The sequence below is a fragment of the Homalodisca vitripennis genome, chromosome 2, assembly GCF_021130785.1.
Source record: "Homalodisca vitripennis isolate AUS2020 chromosome 2, UT_GWSS_2.1, whole genome shotgun sequence".
Taxonomy (NCBI): Eukaryota; Metazoa; Arthropoda; class Insecta; order Hemiptera; family Cicadellidae; genus Homalodisca; species Homalodisca vitripennis.
The window spans coordinates 26,440,551-26,458,325 of record NC_060208.1 but is presented as its reverse complement, the minus strand read 5'-3'; the positions used below and the strand labels follow the sequence as shown (position 1 = coordinate 26,458,325).

Here is a 17,775-nt window from a genome sequence, read left to right as displayed (position 1 = left end):
ATAGCTGGTTCAATTCTTTCCAGAACTATATATTATTCGTCTAATTTAAGTAGCCGAGTATTGCTCATCGAACGAGGTGGTTGTCGCTGTGTGAGAGGAAATTGTGAATGGAATCGAAATATGAATACGGAAATCAATTCTAGGCCGAGTTTTCAAATTTTTATTTAAATTGCTGTAACTGTTTTACATAGTAAAATACAGACAATAATGTCAGCAAAACTATACAGAACCCAATTAATACAAAACCATAAGTAACTATTACTTAAATTATTACTTATTCTATCTGATGCATTTAGAAAAGGTAAACAATGGGAAATACGTCCAGTTCTGAATGGAAATAAGCTGTTTTCTGAACAACTGATCTAGGAACGAGATTAGTAATTTCGGTACAGTGAATTTTCCTCCCGTTCAAATTTGAATAATTTTTCCTACCTCACAGGTAGGACCGATTTATCTGTGACGGATGGCGTTGCCTTCCCGCGAGAAAATATACCCATGATGATATTCCTCAAGTTTATGGTGGGCATATGTAAATCATGTGTTACGTATATTTTCCGATTTGTTTGTTAAAGTTACGTTTATTATTACCTGGATCATACATTACAAACACTAATTTATTTACAGTTGTCAATAATCTGTTGCTGTATTTTATAATGATCGAACATTATGAAAGCAATAAAAAGTTCTTACCTCTTTTTCCTCTCTCCTAAATCCTTCGTTTATGCACCTGAAAAATAAATAAAAATGTGAGATAAACTAAAAATATATTTTTATTAATAAACACAATGGCAAAGAATATTTGTACGAAATGCGTAGAGAAAGCTGAAACAATGGAAGTTTCTATTTTAATAAGTTTTAATTTTATTTAAGGAATAAACAAATAGGGGGGAGAAGAACTCAATATCTAATATTTGGTATACCTCAAGGTAATGTTTTTGGACTTTTCCTGTTTTATTTAAAATTCTCTAGCATTGGCACGTAATTGGAGAACTTTGCACTGTCCATACTGATCACGGCCTCCTTACCTAGTTCTAGTTCCCCGGAGCTGTCGGGTCAGTCTGACCAACACGTAACCATACCCGTCACCGTAACCACGACCGTGGTTCACGGTTACATCACCTCGGCACGCACGTACTCTTCCCTCGGATCATCTGGTTCCATTGTCCTCGTTTCCCGCTTATTTTCCCAATTCAGGGTTTTCACAATACGACTCTCGCAATTGGCGATTTGATAGCGATTTCAAATATTAACCCGGTTTTCTCATGATTCTGTCTTGACGTGATATATTCCACAGTTCATATTACGATTATATTTCACTGATTTCGCAGGTACGTTCAAGGTTCAATAAGAGCCTGAGGATGTGGTTTAGGGAGTAAATTTTCCTTGTATGTAAGAAAGTAAACAATACAACCACATAGCGATGAGCACAAAAGTGAAAAGTAAATTTATTTGTTAGTAGTTAATTTCAAGTGTCCAACTAGCTCTATGTGATTGCATTGCTTTTTAGCATAACTATCCTACGTTTAGGATTTTAAACCTGAGGAAGAGATCAGGTACCAGTATTCGAAACGTCGGGATTCTTTTTGTAACACAACAACGGCAAAATTTATATATATAAATAAATAAAATATATTTATTTTACTCTTAGTTATTAGTTTAATATTATCATGCTATGAATACTTTATATTATAGTTTAAATTTATTTTTGTTACTTACAATTATTTATTCATTGTTTTTGCCTCGTTCTTAACATACTATTAACACGCACTAAATTATTCTGGTATCTTAAATTTTCAAGTTAATCAAATATTGTTACTGTATAATGCTTATAATTGAATTGTAATTTTTCTTTAAGTTATACTGTTATTATTTTCTTATAAAAACTTTTATTTTGATTCTCATTCATTCATTATATTATTACTCAATATATACAATATATAATCACATTATATATTGGATATTTACTCAAATATAGATTTATTGTACTAATTTCCATCTTATAATTAATTATTTTGTGTTTAGTGTTACTTATGTAAAAATGGTGGAACCGTAGAAGTAAATAAATAACAATAAAACCATCCAGCAAAAGTTAGGTTATGAAACCAAAATAAGGAACACATTCCTAATAACATTTACAAATACACAGTTTTAGGCGATTAACACTAATACAGTTTTAATCATGAATAGGAATGCTGGAATGTTTAAAAGCATCAATTAAATTAAAGAATTTACTGTTTTCCGTACTGTTTACAACCGAAGAAGAACAAATTTCTCGTTGAAGGAATAGTTATGGCATTAATTTATGATCCTATGCTGTAAAAGCCTTTATTTGCAACAGTAGATACTAGAGTTTAATTTATTCCCACACAAAGGAAAGCTTTTACTGAAGAATCAGAGGGAAACCTCAAACCATAACATTATAACAACAATGTACAATTTGTACATAGAGTTATTACGCCGATAAAACCCTATAGTCTTCTGGAATGCGCAAGACCATTGTTTTCTTTAACAGAGGATATTAACCAAGTAGGGAATTGTCTGCAGGGAAATTTGTCTCCAATCCCAGAGAATTGTAGACCTGTTTTAGAATCACTTGTGGTAACACTAGAAGCAGTTATCATCCATTCAACCTTCACAGTGGGTGGTCTTGTAAGGATCAGATTATATTTCCTGTTGTTTGAACTTATAGTTGCATGTTTGGTAAACAACACATCTTAAGTGGGAAGGATCTTCAAAAACAAATGATACAACAATGATTCCTTAAATACACAATGCACTATTAAATTTAGAATTTTGTTTAAAATATAATTGTTCAAAATTATTTCACAGTATATGGTCTAGTATTGTTTTTTCTGGGAAGTAATTTTCTTTATGCCCTAAAGCCTTGTAATTAGTTTACCGCACAATAATTAAGAGCCGACTGTACTGAAATGACTTTGAGGTTTTCACGTCATAATAATAATGTCACACCTCAATCACTTTAACACCCTATGTTTTTTTACTCGTAGCATTAACGAAGAAGCTCCATTTTTAATATACAATTGATAAACGTACGAATATTTTTGTGTTTTGAACGTAAAATGAACAATTATTTGAGATTTGTTTGAATTATGAGATAAAGACCAATAAACTTAGTAATACCAAAAAAGTCTTAAAACTTCAACATTGCTCTTAAATTCAAAGATATTCCCTAGTAATTATTTAAAAGTGACCATGAATGAAGTATTCAAGTGATGATGATAAGAGAGCTTAATGTAAGTGAATGGTGTAAACCTTGTTACTAACTGACTTCATATATTTTTAGCATTGTCTACAATGGAAATGGCTGGGCAACAAGAGTTTTGCGGTTTTACAAGGATTCCGAACCAGGCAGATTCCGGTCTTGATCATTTCGGTACGTTGCTGAAGTCCAGTTTTCGATATTTCCAGATTCCTCAGTATCTAAGGATGGTCAGGACTCATTAGAAGGTCAATGTTACCGGATGTGGATTGAGCGAGCATCCGGTCTCATAAAAGACCGATTCCATCCTAGCCCAGACCCATAGGCTATTTCTCCATTTAAATGTGACCCTCTAATAGCTCGATAAGGCGATCAATCCTGAAGAGTGTGTGTGTCATAAGACAGAACTACACTTAAAATTCATTGCATCATCCACTCCACAATTTCCCCGCAGTTCACACAAGTAGGCTGTGGTAAAAACAAGCACTTCAAACCTCCAGATAGAGAACGACTTATTCAACCGATTTCACGGAATTGCGAAGGTAACGGAGACTGTGGTAACTGTAAAGGATATATTATACAACGCACTCCCGTGGCGGGATTTAATAGACTAATTCGTTCACCACATCCGGAAGTATACAAAAAAAATCATTGGTGAACAGTAATATGATGAATTTGGATTTTCCCAGATACGAAAATATCGGTAATTTAAACTTTATTGGCTGAGCGTTAGCGAAATCTGTCATTCGTGGGGTTGGAAAGATTTCACTTTCGTCTTTCTATATGTCTGTTGTCTGTACGATATCTCTAAAACGAACTGACCGAACTGACCTTGGAATGTTGAATAAAGCTTCATTTCTGTATAGTTAGCTGAGTTCAATGATTGAGCATATCACTCCACGGGATTGGGCTGAGCTTTAGTAAACATTTTCACATTCTTTTTATGGTTAACCATGATGGCAACAAGATAACAGTAGAATAAATAGATTTTTAAACAAACTGAGTGAGGGCATATGTGTTTTGAACATGTGAAATATTAGCACATGTAGATTATTCATACAGTAAAAGAGAAGTAATAGAGTAAGAGTTAATCGTGAACGTTAGTGACAGGATCTCATGTTGTAGTTCCCTTCATACCTCTCCTGAATTGTTATTATTTAAACACTAACCGAATGAAAAAAATTTGAATGAATCATGAGCATACCTCGTTAAGATCAGTTGCAGAGTTTAAACTTGTGAATGAAACTTTACTTCTATATAGAGAAGAATCAATTTTATTACAGTGGCTGCCCAACTATGGAATTTGGCTGAGCCTCATTAAAGCTTGTCACTCAATATATTAACACAATTTCCTTTTATCCCCCAGGAATTTCTTTTCTGTTTGGTATATATGGTTATTTAACCATAGGACTTCTCGAGAATAAAATGAGGTGTAGGCATGAAGTTTTGCACATGAATTTAGCATTCTTTTTTTAAATAAGGTGTTATATTATCGACTCTTAAAACACAATCTGTAGTTTATCCGCCTAATTAATATGCAGTCATGCAATTAGCAAAATGTACTGTAATTGGAATAAGTCGTGAAAAAACGTTTCGTATTCTATGGAAGGGGATTTATAAATGATTGAGAACATTTATGGCCGAAACCCGTTTAAATATAGTTTTTGTTATCTTATTTATTTATATCCTAAGAGAGATAGGATAAGAAGTCTCAAACGGCTTGTTGTTTTCAACACAAGATAGAAAATAACAATTACAAGTTTGCATCAGTGCATCTTGATGGTATTTGTGGTCAGTTTATGATGTTTAACTATAGTGCAGCAGCATAATAGATTCAATTATTGTACTATACGAGTATATTAAATAGAATTTATATATTTAATTTTTTTCTTTTAAGGTGTTGCATTTAAAATAACTGTTCGAATAACAAATGTATATAAATTTAATCTGACTTCTCTACGAGGAATTACAGATATTTAAGGAAGGTTCTATAATCAAGCCAACATAAAAAGGTATGAATATAAAAATAAACAGTATACTTTCTGGTAATTGGTCCCTTTCAGAACTTTATTGAATTTGGTGATTATGCTGAAAAAAAAAAAAAACTATATTAATAGATTGTCATTGTACATGTTAAAGGTAACGTTGTTTAATACTTTATATAAAGTATAAGTATTAAGGAACTAGTATAGATCCCTGAGAAACTCCTAGAATTTAAATATAGAAGACAATGTTTTTTCTTCCACAATTTCATTTACATTAAATGGCTTTTATATAAAAACCTGGTGATTTCCATAAAATATACAACGCAGAAAATGAACTCCTAGAAGCCTCGTTTCCACTGCAACTAACCTTTTATACACTACGTTTATTTATAATTATACTGTGTAATGTTATGTAATTTTTCTACAGCAATTATGTATGTCTAGAACATGAATAATATAAGTCACATTATGGAAAAACTCAATATGACGAGTGAGTGGTAAGTAAAATCAAAATAAGCCAGAGTAAAATGTGATATAAAGTTAATAGTAGATTATTTGCAGTACATGTGAAAGTGTTTTTGACGGCTAACACACGATTTGCGTGGTATGATCTGTGTATTCAAGATAATTCGATATCTTATGTGTTAAATTATGTATCTATATGAGTAGGATAATAGATATCAGGTCTCGAAACGTTTACCGATGGAATATAATAATCCTGTTAGACATAAAAGTCCACCATCTTCAAAAAAAACTGTTAAGAGTGTAGAACACGCCAGAGGGCATTTTTTGTGAAACTACTTAATTAACAAGGGCCCTGCAGAGGTACTTACCAATTGATATGCCAGTCAAGCCTAAAATAGCCGAGTGTAACCGACTATATCCGAGTGGGCACGAGCGGAAAGCGTTTCCCAAGCCAGGACCGCTAAGTTGCCGAAATCACCAAATTATCTTGTAATGATTAGGCGGCCATTCTCAGCCAGCCGGACCGTGGCCTTGACGGTCTATCGGTACCGATAGCGGTGTAGTGACGAGCTACAGTGCTTCACGACTTTATGGTTAGTACATTCGCAGTGGAATATTCTGATCTGTAAATAGGAATAATTACCACAGCCCATGTAGGCAGAGGGTTAATTTTAAAAAAATTGTTGGAAATTAAGGCATAAAGCAAATAATTCAAGGAATTACTTAAAAAAGGAATATTTATGAAAACTTGTGTTTTATTTGAATTACAATTGTGAATCTTTCATTGAAACAAGAAAAGAAATTGCGCCTAAACTTTTTTTATATTTTATATACATTTAAACACATTTTTGAGAATGAAAGTATTGTGAAGGAAACAGGATTTTTCCGGACTTTGCAAACTACGGTAACACTACGTTTCTGATTCCTTCTTCAGGTGAATAACTAACCTGACTCATAATATAACTATCTAGGTTTAAAGAAACAAATTATAAACTTTGTGACACGCATCACGTATGACTAATGTGACCATTGTTCAGAAAAACTCATGTTACTTTTATAAACTAAAATTTAACACCTTTAAAATTTAAGTTGGGTATTTCGTTATTAACCAAAAGAACAAAATTAAGGTGTCGAAACAAGTATATCCTACTTTAAATTTCAATGATATATTTAACACCGATTTTTAATGGTATTCTTAGATTCTTGAATAACTTAAGCCACTCCTTCCGCACCATTACCAGTTTCATTTGCTAAAGATATCGTCCCGATTCACCAGTAATTTCTGATAACACTTAATAAAAATGCTATAATTTATAATTTATTCCTAATACTCAATCAAATGTAAAAATTAAAGACAGTAACACATTATAACTTTCCTAATGTACTGCATTTTATGTCAATATCAATACATATTATGAATGAATCGACTGCAGTTTATTACTGCAGTGCTCATTACCTTTCTTAACAATTCTATGAATGGTTATCGTGGAGTCAAAATTAAGCTCTTCAACTGTCACTGTTAATTTTACTCATTGTTTCTGACTCATTTAAGACTTATTAGACAGAGGAGGTATTGAGAACGAATAATTTCTCAAAAGAGCTGCACGCGCTTTTAGTGTTAGCAGAGTAAAATCACAACACTTTTAGAGCTTAATTGTAGAGATAATGAAATAAATACTGATTGATAGTAAATCCTTTACATCTGTTATATCCTACCTGTTACTATACCATTAGGTTTGGAAGATTTCAATAAAATACATTATTTGTAGGTTATTTTAAGGAGACAATAGAGAGAATATTTATTTTGATGTACTAAAATTACTTGAATTTGAACCACACTCGGGTAAAAAGTGTCAGAACATGAATTCTTGCTCAATAGAGAGAAGCATTCTCAATTTGGCAGACTTGGCAAGCCAGTGCGTGCATATTGCTGACAGTTGCATAAATATTAAGGCAGACAGACAGACAGCCGCTGTGGTAGGCGCAGGCGCATCTGCTGGCGTAACTTGGCAAGCTCTGGGTCTGTGCAAGTATGACGTAAAGTGTTGATCACATTATGAAAGAGCTACATTGCATACTTCAGAACTCCTGATGTACGTCTTGAAAAGATTGGCATTTGGCATGATCGAGTAAATAAGTAAAAGTAAGCTTTTTATTGCTTGAACCCAGGTTTTTTTGGATTGTCCATAGTGCATCCACTCTGCAATAGCCCGTGGATAACATGGTGCCTCCAGAAAAATTTTCAGATTTTTATCATCGTACTGTCCTCTCAAACGATCTGGTGATCTATATGATCCAGCTCATTTTGGATCCAGTAACAGAACAAGTAACGACTTTCAAAAAACGAATTTTTAGTGTCGAGAAACTGAATTAGGAAAATTAGATAAACTTATGTACCAAATTTAATTAATTTGAATGGAGGATCTGAGTTTTTCGTAGAAAGGAAGGTTCGAGTCTACCAACATTTAAGAATACCCCTCACTCAGAAGGGCCTAAGAAGAACTTGTCACTCATTTTGGTATGGTTGAGGAAAATCCTTCAGGAATCTACTTTGCCAACTTTTAGCAAAGAGTACAAGACTGCAAGATGGAATGCAAAAATTGAGAACTGACCGAACTGACCTTGAAACGTTGAATAAAGCTTCATTTTCTGTATAGTTAGCTGAGTTCAATGATTGAGCATATCACTCCACGGGATTGGGCTGAGCGTTTAGTAAACATTTTCACATTATTTTTATGATTAACCATGATGGCAACAAAGATAACAGTAGAATAAATAGATTTGTAAACAAGCTGAGAGCAAGCATATGTGTTTTAAAACGTGTGAAATATTAGCACATGTAGATTACTCATACAGTAAAAGAGAAGTAATAGAGTAAGAGTTAATCGTGAACGTTAGTGACAGGATCTCGTGTTGTAGTTCCCTTCATACCTCTCCTGAATTGTTATTATTTAAACACTAACCGAATGAAAAAAATTTGAATGAATCATGAGCATACCTCGTTAAGATCAGTTGCAGAGTTTAAACTTGTGAATGAAACTTAACTTCTATATAGAGAATAATCAATTTTATAACAGTGGCTGCCCAACTATGGAATTTGGCTGAGCCTCATTGAAGCTTGGCACTCAGTATGTTTACACAATTTTCTTTTTATCCGCCAGGAATTTCTTTTCTGTTTGATATATCCGGTTATTTAACCATAGGACTTCTCGAGAATAAAATGAGGTGTAGGCATGAAGTTTTGCACATGACTTTAGCATTTTTTTTAAATAAGGTGTTATATTATTGACTCTTGAAACACAATCTGTAGTTTATCCGCCAAATATGCAGTCATGCAATTAGCAATGTTATGAAAAACGTTTCCTATACTATGGGAGGGGATTTATAAATGATTGAGAACATTTGAGGCCGAAATCCCGTTAAATATAGTTTTGTTATCTTATTTGTTTAAATCCTAAGAGAGATAAGATAAGAAGTCTCTCAAACGGCTTGTTGTTTTCAACACAAGATAGAAAATAACGATTACATGTTTGCATGATTGCATCACTACATCTTGTTGGTATTTGTGGTCAGTTTATGATATTTATAACTATAGTGCAGCAGTATAATCGATGCAATTACTGTACTATACAAGTATATTAAATTATATTTATATCTTTAATTATTTTCTTTTAAGGTGGTGCATTTAAAATAACTGTGCTAATAATAAACGTATATATATATATATATTAAATCCAGACTACTCTACGAGGAATTACAGATATTTAAGGAAGGTTAAATTCTATAATCAAGCCTATATAAAAAGGTATGAATATAAAAATACTACAGTATCATAACTGGTAATTGGTCCCTTTCAGAACTTTATTGAATTTGGTGATTATGCTGGAAAAGAAACTCTATATTAATAGATTGTCATTGTACATGTTAAAGGTAACATTGTTTAGTACTTTATATAAAGTATAAGTATTAAGGAACTAGTATAGATCCCTGAGAAACTCCTAGAATTTTAATATAGTAGAAAATTTTTTAGGTTTAATTTAACATTAAATGGCTTTTATATAAAAACCTGGTGATTTCCATAAAATATACAACGCAGAAAATGAACTCCTAGAAGCCCTCGTTTCCACTGCAACCAACCTTTTATACGCTACGTCTTTTTATAATCATGGTGTGTAATGTTTTTGTAATTCTACAGCAATTATATATGTCTAAAACACAAAGAATATGGGCCATAATGTGAAAAAACTCAATATGGCGAGTTGAGTGGTAAGTAAAATCAAAATAAGCCAGAGTAAAATGTGATATAAAGTTAATAGTAGATTAATTGCAGTACACGTGAAAGTGTTTTTGACGGCTAACACACGATTTTGCGTGGTATGGTCTGTGTATTCAAGATAATTCGATATCTTATGTGTTAAATTATGTATCTATATGAGTAGGATAATAGATATCAGGTCTCGTAACGTTTGCCATCGTTCAGTGATACACAGCGTTTCTGATTCCTTCTTCAGGCGAATAACTAACCTGATTCATAATATTACTATCTAGGTTTAAAGAAAACAAATTACAAACTTTGTGACACGCATCACGTATGACTAATGTGGCCATTGTTCAGAAAAACTCCTGTTACTTTTATAAACTAAAATTAACACCTATTAAAATTTAAGTTGGGTATTTCGTTATTAACTAAAAGAACAACATTCAGGGTGTCGAAATAAGTATATCCTATTCTAAATTTCAATGATATATTTAACACCCGATTTTTAATGGTATTCTTAGATTCTTGAATAACTTAAGCCACTCCTTCCGTACCATTACCAGTTTCATTTGCTATAGATGCCGTCTCGATTGCCCAGTAATTTTTCTCTGATCACACTTAATAAAAATGCTATAATTTATAATTTATTCCTAATACTCAATGAAATGTAAAAAATAAAGATACTATCACATTATGATTTTCCTAATGCATGAACATTTTATGTAATATCAATAATATTATGAATGAATCGACTTCAGTTTATTACCATTCTTAAAATTTTTATGAATGGTAATCGTGGAGAAAAATTGTAGGTCTTCAATTGGTCACTGTTCATTTTTACTCATTGTTTCTAACTCATGTGAGACTTAATCGGGCAGAGAAAAAGTGTTAGCAGAGTAAAATCATAACACTTTAAAAGTTGAATTATAAAGATAATGAAAGAAATACTGATTGATAGTAAACACCTTTACATCTGTTATATCCTACCTGTTACTATACCATTAGGTTTGGAAGATTTCAATAAAATACATTATTTGTAGGTTATTTTAAGGAGACATTATTTTCTTTTGATGCACTAAAATTACTTTAACTTGAGCGAAACTCGGGTATAAAAGTGTCAGAACATGACTTCTTGCTCAATAGAGAGAAGCATTCTCAATTTGGCAGACGTGGCAAGCCAGTGCGTGCATATTGCTGACAGTTGCATAAATATTAAGGTAGACAGTCAGACAGCCGCTGTGGTAGGCGCAGGCGCATCTGCTGGGCGTAACTTGGCAAGCTCTGGCTGGGTCTGTTGCAAGTATGACGTAAAGTGTTGATCACATTGTGAAAGAGCTACATTGCATACTTCAGAACTCTTGATGTACGTCTTGAAAAGATTTGGCATTTTGGCATGATCGTGTAAATAAGTAATAGTGGAGCTTTTTTATGGCTTTAACTCAGATTGTTTTGGATTGTTCTTCGTGAATCCACTCTGCAATAGCCCATTGGATAACATGGTGCCTCCAGAAAAATTTTTATCATCGTACTGTCCACTCAAACGATCTGGTGATATAGACAATCCAGCTCATTTTGGATCCAGTAACAGAACAAGTATCCTCTGACACTAGGTCAGAAGACGAATTTTTAGTGTCGAGAAACTGAATTAGGAAAATTAGATAAACTTATGTACCAAATTTAACTAATTTGAATGGAGGATCTGAGTTTTTCGTAGAAAGGAAGGTTCGAGTCTACCAAACTTTAAGAATACCCCTGACTCAGAAGGGCTTACGGGGAACTTATCGCTCATTTTGGTATGTTCGAGGAAAATTCTTCAGGAATCTACTTTGCCAACTTTTAGCAAAGAGTACAAGACTGCAAGATGGAATGCAAAAATTGAGATTTCTCAGAAGTATCACCTCTGACCCTTTGATTACTTTGATACCACTTGAAATCAACTAGTTTAATATTTGTATTGGCAACTACACAAAATAGACAGATATACCTTTTTATTCGTTACGGTAAGAAAATGTACTTAAAATTTCTTGCAATAGGACGTCTTCTGATGAGTGCAAACATTACATTTGAATAGAAATATATTTAAATAATTAATTGAATAATACATTTTTATTGATGAATTCGTTAAATAATTTAAATTTATATTAAATAAGAATATTATAAGAAGTGTTGAAACTGTAACAGTCATAACTTTATCCTTACAATCGATATGTTTAGTTAGTGACGGAGTTTAAAACAAAGTTTACAGAAACATAATTGTTTTAGTAAGGAATTTAGATATAGTTACTATCGCAGTAAAACCATAGATCTGACTCATCTACGTCGTTTCTCCAAGCATCGCGATGTAACCCCAGGGGATGTATCGGGGTTACTGCGTCGAGTACTGCTGATGTCGTCTACTTATCACATTACACATGACCCTGGGAACGGAGCAGTAACCTGGCAGAAAATGAGGAAGGTCTGTTTACAGCTCAGCGGCCTCAATGTAGCAATAACTCTCTGCTGGCAATACACGGCAGGACAAGGTAGATGATAAAGAGCAGGTAGATAAATAGTGTACCGGTCACACGGGCAACTGGATCCCACTTTGTCCGGTCACCGCACGGGTCGAGATGAAAGGATTGCGGGTATCAGTGGAACGGTGAACATCACCACATAGTGACTGTCTTGTACCAGGGGCGTACTTAGAGGGGGGAGTTCAAGGGCCCCCGATCCTACAAAAAGATCCTCTGACAAAAGTCTACTTCTTCAATTAACTTTTAATCTACATCTGCATTGTACGCACTCTTAGTATTAGGTTTCAACAAACAAATACGCTGAATATTACGTTTATCTAACCCTTAGTAGGTCAGGCGAAGGGCGCGACGCATCTAGATTAGCTGTAACACAAGTTGTTACAAAGTAGTTGTAATTTAGAGTACTATTTTCTTTGCCAGAACCTATTTCCTTGTGGCAATCAATATGTTATGTTTTATGGACGAATACGCAAATACTTTTTCGTTTGGTTAGTAATCCATGATCTGCTTTGTTATTATATATTGGAAACTTTTAAATCTAAGTACTTTTAGTAAAAACTGATGAACCATAATAGGAGAGACCTTCTATCTGAAGTTTATCTGAAAGAAGGTGAAGAAAACATAGTATTATTAAAATAAAAGAAACTGCTCTGCGTTGCTAATAGACAGATACTAAAAAAAGGGAGATGGGAAAAATGAAACTCTTGACTATAATTATTTATTTAACCAAATGTAAAAAAATGGCATTATAGTATGTTGATATAAATATTAATGGTGAGAAAACAGAAATATTATAAAACATTGTTATCTTAAGGTGTCATAAAAAAACTGAAATTGACATTTATGAACTGGTATTTACCATCTTACTGATGGGAATTAAGCTATCTGAAAATAAAAGTACCTATATTATTCATTAGGATTGTGTTTTATACTATTAATGTGTTAGAGATTGAGAGTTAAAGAAAGAAAGCAGACATAACTAACTCCTCAAAACCCCAATTTTTAGTAGTAGTTTTACACTAAACTATGACAGGTGTTCCAGTAATCATTAAAAAATATTCAAGATCCAACAATACTCTTTGACCTCATTTGTTTTATGTCACAACCTTGGTGTGGTTCCTTCTAAGAATTGGTACGGAGTATTAATCTAAGCCTGTTTGAAGAGGTTCTTCCGATTTATTTAATTCATTATTTCAAATGAGACTTTCAAATTTCTTTTCTTTTTTTTGTTTTATTGTAAAATATCATATCTCCAATCCCTAGTAGCGTTGAGATAGTTTCTGGGCATGTTTATAGAAGTAAGACATTTTCTTCAATAGACAATACCACTGTACTTGTTATGCTGTCATTGATATTGTCTCTATAACTCTCTTGGTTCCAGGCCAAAATCTCTGATCACTTACAATTTCTTCCAAGAATACCGGAATTCACGAGAAGGATACGAGCAATAATCCCTAAGAATGTAAAAAATCATATCAAGCAAGAAATCCTTCGATTGAGAACTTGACACGTTAATCGTTAATCCAACCCAATTTAAATTCAGTATCACACAAAATTTCTAGATTTACACTCGAGGCATCAGCATGTCAACTTAGATTGCACCTGCGACGTCTGCCGGATGTGGGCAGTTAACGCAGGCGTGTCCCCTGACGTTCACACCTGCCCTCTAACTCTACACTCACACACGCTAAGTACCTGACATGCAGTAACAGTCTGCTTTCCCTGCCCTGGTGACGTCACTTGTTGTTCGTACCTTTGATATCTGGAACTGTTCTGTCCTGTCATTATAGGGCACCAGGTGAAAATTATAAAATTCAGGTGCAAACTCCATTATGGCAGAAAGCTGTAAATGAATGAATGTCGAGAGTATTAAAGTAAAAAAGTAAAGTAAAGTTGTCTTATTTTACCAGGCGAAGTAGGGCTAAGAAGCCCTCTCTAACACATAACCTGGGGAATCAACGGCTTAAAGGTGGTTTCCCAACCACCACCATTGGCCGGGCAGGCGGGCTGCTTGCAAGGACAGGATCGCTCAACGGCCACCCATCCAAGCAGCAGCCACGCTCGACGTTGCTTGATCTGGTTATCTTGCGACAACCGTTGTACCCGCTACACTGCGCCATTGGCATAAGAAATACTCAATGAGAAGCCCAGATAGGAATTTAAGAGCCAAGAAAGGAATGATGATATTACAGAAGAACCGCAATCAAACGAAGCAGATAGGTAAAGAAGAATGAATAGTATATAAAGTACAGATGAAAATATTCTATAGCAGTATATTAAAGTATTTTACAAATATAAAGGAGAGGGAAGTGCATTTTGAATAGAAGGGTATCTAGAAGTAAAGCAGTCCTAAATCAGGAAAGAAAGTAGCTATGATTTGAAGAAAGATATTGGCGAAAAGTGGGGAAATGTGGAATTCCCAAAACAAATTAGGAAATAAAACTAAGCAAGCTTAAAGAGGCAGAATGAGGGCTATCATGCCCTATCTAACACTGCACTTAGGCTGACCAACCCGTAGGCTCCCGGAAAAGTAGCAGGGCTCTATTGGGCGCAAGACATGCGGCCAGGCATGAAGTAATCCTAAAAAAGATTCCCAGCCTGGATCCCTGTGGTCCATATGGGCTCTAATGAGCATTACCTGTGTTGAAAGGGTTAAGCCTGTGCCTAAATGCATTCTCCTTACGAAAAAACACTCAATCTTATATCACATACTCAAACCACAAAACCATTAAATGTATATTAATAGGTAACTCAACAAAACCGGTAAATTATAAACATATTGTACTTTGTAATACCATCATTTACAAAATTGCTCAACATATACTAAATAAGATAAATTGAAATCATAATATTGAAATGAACCCTTCAAAATGTAAAAAGGAAAAACAACACTCAATCACTCTTCTATTTTCCAAATATTGTAACAAATCCAAAAGAGACTTAACGAAGCAAAACGAAAAGAGCAAAGATACGTTCAACCGTTCAAATACACCAAACAGACTCAGAACAACAAATGTTCACACAAATTATACAACGGAAAAGAGAGAAAATAGGAGATTCGCATTTACAAATTTAGGAAACATTACTTGATGTCTCTCAGAAACCTCGAGTCACCGAGCAGTGGACACTGTAAACAGTCGAGTGTCAATCATCTGCCTGAAATTATTCACTTTCCCGACAACCGTGATGGGATTCGGTGGCCATTCAGGTTTGGAGAGGCCATCATCAACCGAAGCGGTTCGGAGAAACTTGTTGATATTTGTCGTCATGGGAACACAATGTGGAAGTACGGATGTGCTGTTCCTGCCTGTCAGTCACAGGTGTGAACAGGACGTAGGCTGGAAACTGTCACAGGGTCACAGTTTAGGTGACACAGCAGATTTTCACCGACTTTGTAGGTCATGTTTGCGGACTAGGAGTATGTTAAGTAGGAGCTATTTTTGGTTATTAGTCTAAAAACCGAGCGCCACTTTGTATTGTGTAGACACAAAACCTGATTTTCTTAAAGTCGATAGAGGAATTTATGCTAAAACATAAATCGAAAAAGAGGTCGAAATAGGATGGTACCAAAAGGGTTAACAATATATAATTATAACTTTTTTCTCATATAATATATTTTTAGCTTGACGACTTTAAACCTACTATAAGACACATAAATAATAATAACAAAGGCGTCAGACTATACGAGATGAAAGGTTTATAATTCGCCACTTTCATTAAAATGGCGATCTTTATAGTGTTATCTGACGGTGATTTAACTTTAATTTACTTATCTAACTGTTTTAAGTGAAACAAACTAATGGCAATTTAACGTTATCTCAAGATAAAAAATTAACCTTTTTAAAAGCTCTCCATTGAACGTCTACTAAAAGTATCGCAGCTTTTTTCGAGAACATTTACCAATTTCATGAGAATGGATTTCGGTTACTAAACTATGCGTTTCTATGTGATTAAATGTCTTTAAAGTTTCTACCAGTAAGTACTAATATTAATTCATATAATTAAAATAGTAAACACTCAGCCATTTGAAACCAATCAGGCATTGTTTGTGGCAAGAATGTATTACTATGTCCCACAATTTGAGTTACTATTACGCCTTTTGCTGAATGGCGATATTAAATATGTAAAAAAAATTAGAGGTGTTTAACTTGGAATTATCTGGAAGTGTATTTCCCATAATCGCGGATAATTTTTGAGCTTCACGTGAGAGTCTTTACTGTATGCACGTGAGAGGCTTCTTTAAACACTTCATATAAATCCTTTATATATATAAAAAGGTATTTATATAATGTAAGAATATAAATTTTATAAATATTTTATATATATATATATATATATATATATACATAAAATTGAAATATCTACGAATATGAAACTTGTTATATATGATTTTACTCAGAATAGAACGATAACTATTTATTAGAAGAACCATTAATGTTAAAAACCGAAAAAAAGTTTAATTTATTTACACATTTTACGCGAACAGAAATAAAGATGGCGCTTGAAAAATACACTACAGAAAACATACACTACCTTGAAAATATACTACAGAATAAGAAATAAATGTAAGATATATAAGTTATACTAAATTATTGTATGTAATTTATAATAAAAATAATGTTTATTGTATTACGTTGAACAGCGCTAAATTAGTAAGATATAGTACAGTAAGTCTCAAAATATTCCTAAAAACAAGTAATGTGTATGTTTATACTATTTTAATGTAATTAGGCCAAGATAAAATATAATTTAGAACAAAAATATAGACAAAACTTTCCACTTGAATTTCAGAAGAAAGATAATGTTCTACAAGCAACAAACAACAACAATCTCATAAGCAGGACTAATAATATTACAAAACACAATAGTTCAAAATCACAAATAATTAGAAAAATATCAAAGCTTTTGCCACTAAGCGGAAAGACACCTCTAAGTGAATAAGACATTATGGATCATAACGGCTAAAATAAACAATTCAACAGGCGATAAAGCAATGTGACATTATTAACAAAGAAAAAGTAAATCACATACAAGTTTTAACAATCGACAATTTAAATTCTAACGATTATTGTTGACATTGAATACTACACACGACAAATAAATTTCCGGGCAGATATTCGAGTTACATAAAGGAATGCTTTGCACTGGGAGGGTTAGCTATTATGATATTTTCCATTTCGTGATAGGAGTTTAAAAAAAGGAAATACAATCATGGCTTCAATGTTTTATTCCGCAGTAATGCACAGGACAGTGATAGATCCAAATAGCGTAGCCCTTAAGACAGAAATATGAAAGGATAACAGGATTTGCCTTTGTTATATGTTATAAAAGGTA

At 33.4% G+C, this 17,775-nt stretch overlaps 1 protein-coding gene across 1 annotated transcript in view; it reads right to left on the bottom strand.

The window, feature by feature from the left end:
• The window catches only part of LOC124353715, a 251,610-nt gene that overhangs the window by 111,130 nt on the left and 122,705 nt on the right, over window positions 1-17,775 (bottom strand). Inside the window, exon 3 of the mRNA XM_046803685.1 lies at window positions 691-727. The gene's annotated coding sequence lies outside the window, so the exon portion shown is untranslated. The remainder of the gene's footprint in view (window positions 1-690; window positions 728-17,775) is intronic.